This window comes from Myotis brandtii, unplaced genomic scaffold, assembly GCF_000412655.1.
Source record: "Myotis brandtii unplaced genomic scaffold, ASM41265v1 scaffold76, whole genome shotgun sequence".
Lineage (NCBI taxonomy): Eukaryota > Metazoa > Chordata > Mammalia > Chiroptera > Vespertilionidae > Myotis > Myotis brandtii.
In genome coordinates this window covers 1-5,661 of record NW_005371037.1, presented here as the reverse complement: position 1 = coordinate 5,661, position 5,661 = coordinate 1, and positions in this window count along the sequence as shown.

The window sequence follows — 5,661 nt, the reverse complement described above, 5'->3', positions numbered from 1 at the left end:
TTTTTATTTATTTCAGAGAGGACATGACACAGAGAGAGAGACAGAAAGAGGTAGAAACATCAATGATGAGAGAGAATCATTGATTGGCTGCTTCCTGCATGCCCTACACTGGGGACTGAGTCTACAACCTGGACATCTGCCCTGACTGGGAATCAAACCATGATCTTCTGATTCATTGGTTGATGCTCAACCACTGAGCCAGGCCTGCTGGGTGAGGTATATTTTTTATATAGCAACCTTTTTCATTTTTTTCTTTAATTAACTTTTAAATATATTTTTTATTGATTAGAGAGGGAGAAGAAATGAGAGGGAGGGAGAGATGCACTCTGACCAGGATTAACCCTATAACCTGGGTAAGTGTCCAGACCAGGAATTGAACCTGAGACCCACTGGTTCAGGAGACAGTGCTCCAACCAACTGAGCCACTCTGGCCAGGCCCATCCCTCTGGGTTTTCAATAAAGGATTTGGGGGCTATTTGTGAAGAATTTAAATTAAAATGCCAAATATTAACATTTTAGAGATTTAAATCCAATTTATATTCAATGTAAAGTATACATTTATATTTTAATCAAATAAACATAAAATATTTATATTTTGATCAGATAATTGAAATTTAATTTAATTTATATTCAGTCCAAAATATGTTCAAATGCTAAAATAAATTCCAGATGAAATATTTAGTTAAATGTGAATAATTTATATTTATAAAAGGCTAATATGCAAAGTGTCCCCTGGAGAGTTCTACCGGGAGACCGGGAGTTTGATCGCTCACTGTGATGTGAGCTGACCACCAAGGGGTGGCACAGAATGAAGGAAGGTACTGGCTGGCAGCCAGCAGCCAGGGAAGAAAGGTCCCAGCCAGCAGCTGGCAGCTGGAAGGAAGGCCCCAGCCCGTGGCCAGAAGACCCCAACTGGCCCTGATTGCCAGCCAGGCCTAGGGACCCTACCCGTGCATGAATTTTGTGCACCGGGCCTCTAGTACAGCCATAAAATCAGAGGAAAACAGACGTGTGGTTTAATAAGTCTAGATGAATTGGGACCCACAAAACCTAAAAGTTGGGAAAATCACCAAGTAAATGATCTGAAAAAAGCATAATGGGAAAAATATTTCCAATAAATATATCAAAGTGTTACCATAACTAACTAAATAGCTCTTTTAAATTAATAAGTTTATATTAATAATTAATCTCCACCTTCCTTTCCCAAGTGTGTGCATGTGTGTACACATTAGAAAATGAAAGTAAAGAAAGTAAGGATGATAAGGACATGAAACTAAGCCACAAAGAAGTATAGAATGAAAATGCCATACTGTTAAAACCTTTACTCTTCTTAAAGTTCAGCCACAAACAATAATAGCCAAAACAATAATAGGGCAATATGGTGACAAGCTTAGATACAAAGTCAAGAGGAGAAGAAGGAGGAGGAGGAGGAGGAGGGGAAGGAGGAGGAGGAGGGGGAGAAGAAGAAGAAGAAGAAGAAGGAGGAGGAGGAGGAGGAGGGGAAGGAGGAGGAGGAGGGGGAGAAGAAGAAGAAGAAGAAGAAGGAGGAGGAGGAGGAGGAGGGGAAGGAGGAGGAGGAGGGGGAGAAGAAGAAGAAGAAGAAGAAGGAGGAGGAGGAGGAGGAGGAGGAGAAGAAAAAGAAGAATGTAGGATGTGAGGATCAGGTCACAGAAAGGGTTAATGTCCATAATGTATTGACTCAGAGTTGAAAGGACCCCTAAACCAAGTAAACACTGCTCAGTCTGATTCATTTCATGAAAAATGTTTTGATTCTTGTTTTTCGTGCTTAGAGCAGTTTAAGACAATGCTTCAGGTAAGTGAGTTAGCCCCTTCCAAAATTTGATTTATAAAGTCATTGTACTTATTGTGGTGACATCTATAATAATAAAAGCGCAATATGCTAATTAGACAGGACAGCTGAACAACCTTCCAGACCTCCTTCTGGACGACCTTCCGGATGAAGCTGGGGCTGCAAGGGCCGAGCCCCTTGCATAAATTTCATGCATCAGGCCTCTAGTTGGTTAATAAAATTATATAGATTTCAAGGGTAAATTCTACAATGTCTTATGTATATTGTATCCTGTGTTTACCACCCAAAGTCAAGTCTCCTTCTGTCACCATTTATCCTCTCATCACTCTCTTCTATACAACTAATTTGAGCTTCAGAACAGTAAACCAATGATCCACAATGTTCTTACATTTTCATACTAAATACAACTCAGTTCCTCCAAATGGTGCTGCTGTTGAGTAGAAAATGTAATATTCAAAGTCAATCAAAATTTCTTTTTGAGTCTTAGTTGCTTTGGCTCACTGGGCAAAGTGTCAGCCTGCAGACTGAAGGGTCCAGGATTGGATTCTGGTCAAGGGCACAAGCCTGGATTGTGGGCTAAAGCCCCAGTTGGGGGCATGCAGGAGGCAGCCAATCAATGATTCTCTCTCATCATTGATGTTTCTAACTCTCTCTCCCTCTCCCTTCCTCTCTGAAGTCAATAAAAATATACTAAAAAAATTTCTTTTTCAAATATTATTGTGAAATATTTTTAACTTTAAAAAGTCCACGGACAGAAAAAAAACAGTTCTTTATCATAAAACATATGCATACCAAAAACAGTTATCATAAAACATATACATACCAAGTGCTTATAAACTTCTTTTAACTAAAGTTCAAGTTTCAGACAGATTTCACAGTTGTTGTTTTTATTATTTATATCAAGAAATATTTATTTTTAATTGCCTTATAATAAAAAATATCCAATACTATTTAAAAAATATTTATAATCAAATAATTAATTCAGGTGGAGCATAGAGGATTTTTAGGGCCGTGAAACTATTCTGAATAATACTATCATGGTGATTAAATTTCATTATAAATTATCCAAAACCATAGATTGTTCATCATCCAGAATGAGACCTAATGTAAGCCATAAGTTTATCTTATAAAGGCACTCTGAGTGACAATGATGTGTTACTATAGTTTCATATGTGGGGGTATGAAAATATGATAAATCTCTAAACCTTCCCCTCAATTTTACTGCCAACCTATAAAGTCTATTTTTTTAAAAGATTCATGTAAATGACCTATTCTAGTTAACATATTTTAGGTTTAGAGTGAAGAGTATTGGAGATGATATCTGAGTTCAACTATGTGGGGGGAAAAACTGGAAGATCAAATAATGACCTTCAGACCCACTGATCTTATTATAAGCCATTGAAGGTGTTATTGTTTCCTTTAACAGAGTAAGCAATTTTTAATCCAATCAGGATGATTTAAACTTGTGTTTATACTTACAATAACTGAATCTGCAGTTCAAAGTGTAGTACAATATGTTAAGAAAACTGTGTAGTCTGTGGGAATTCTACAAAAGAGCCTAGAAATGGCAATGGCAGCCCCCTCTGGGCTGCGCACAGGAAACACGGGCCCGAGGCCACTGCCTGGAAAGCAAAGGCACATTCTGAAATCACTGACGCGCCCAGTCCGCCTCACTTCCTGCAGCCCCAGATTAAACCTGGCTCTTATGTCGATTGTTCTTATCGCACTCCACCAGGAACGTCATGATCTTCTGTCCTCAAACACTTCGAATTCCGAGGGGATGCACCCTCCAGAGTCCTCACTGGAAACCTCAGCTGCTGACTGGCTCCCGCATCAGCACAGCTGTGCCAGGGAACCTGCTCCACTCCGAACTCCATCCCTCCTGGCCGGTGGCTCGGGGAGCCGAACCCCTCACTCCCTCCGCAGCTCAGACTTGCTCCTCCGGCCATGGCCTTGCAGGGAGAGAAGGAACCCCAGATCCTGAAACCATTTAGATTCTTCTTTGCCCCGCTCTTCAACCACAGCCAGGTGCGCTGAGCCGCGACACAGCACACAGCACCCCCTTCCACTGGCTGCCAGCACTCCGCTGGGCCTGCACCCACACCAAACCCTCTCGGCTCTCCCAGCTCCTGCTCCTGCTCCCATGCCCTGGCTCTCCGCACAGCAGCAGGGGGACCCGTGAAAGAGGTGAGTCAATTCATGTCCCTCCCCTGCTCAGAACCTCCCGGCACCTTCCTTCCAATCACACTCAGATTAAAACCTCAACTCCTGACCACTGCCCAGCAGGCCAGTGGGAGGCAGGCCTGCCCAGACACCCCCCATCTGTGTCCATTTCTCCAGGGGCTCCCTGCACTCCAGCCACACTGGCCTTCTGGCAGAGGCCTCGCCACTTGCTGTCTGCTTCGCCTAGAATGTTCTGCCTCCCTTTTTTCCAAGGTTCACCACCATTATTAGGATCTGCTCAGCCATAGCCTCCCTACACACACCCTTGCGGCCACCCCCCTACCCACATCTATCTCCCCTCGTCAGTACCTACATCTGTTACCTGGATGGTCCAGTTTATTGTCCTGCCTCAATGCCTGGCCCAAAAAAGAAACTCAACACATACTGAGCAATTGTCCTAAATTGATCTCCAGCTCCTCCTTCGGCCAAGAACGCCCTGCCTCCTGCCACAGGTGACTCTTACCTGTAGAAAACCTATGAAATCAGATCCAGCCATCGTCTGGAATAAGCAGAAACCACTCAGCAAACACACTGGGATGCGCACGGACACATGTGGACCCGTGTGGCCTGGAGCTGCGATCCCTGCACCCACCGGCTGGGGCTGCTGCTGTGAGAACGGGCTTCCTACTTCGTCATCCCCTCCCTCAGATTAAGTTAATTAGGGAAATGAAGAAAGGCTGTTCCTGCTGTTCGTTCCCAATCTCTGAATTAGCAGAGACATCGCTGTGAAAATTTAGTTGCCCAGTTCAGTATCTCTCTGCTCATGCTGATCTCACGCCAGAGTTTGGCTTTTGGGCTTTTTGAAAAAATCCTTTTTTACAACTCAATCATGTTTAAAATCCAAAAGAGGCCGAAACCGGTTTTGCTCAGTGGATAGAGCATCGGCCTGCGGACTGAAAGGTCCCAGGTTCGATTCCGGTCAAGGGCAATCCCCAGTAGGAGATGTGCAGGAGGCAGCTGATCGATGTTTCTCTCTCATCGATGTTTCTGACTCTATATCTCTCTCCCTTCCTCTCCGTAAAAAATCAATAAAATGTATTAAAAAAAAAATAAGAACACAGGCATGGCCTCTCTACACTAGGAAATCCTGAGATGCAGTTCATGACTGGTTCATCGCTATGTTTATGATTTCCATAATTAGAGAAAGCTCTTTTAGGACCTAAAAAACACCTAGTGGCTATATGGTACTAAAATAAAAAATAATGAAATAATTTAGTATACCAAATAACACTCTATTAAAGTGCTCCAATTCCAGGTATTTGAAATATTGATGTCATCTCAATTAACTAAGAAATCTACTTCTCTACTTAGAGAAGATACCAGCAATTGCAGTGGCAAATTGAAAATATTTGTAATAAGATAAAGTAGGCATTTTTTGAGATATTTACTCAAAAAAAATAAAAACATATACATTCTAAATTCCCGGTCAAGGGCATGTACCTGGGTTGCAGGCACATCCCCAGTAGGAGATGTGCAGGAGGCAGCTGATCGATGTTTCTAACTATCTCTCTCCCTTCCTCTCTGTAAAAAATCAATAAAATATATTTAAAAAAAAAACAACACCTAGTGGCTATATGGTACTAAAATAAACAATAATGAAATAATTTATTATACCAAATAACACTCTA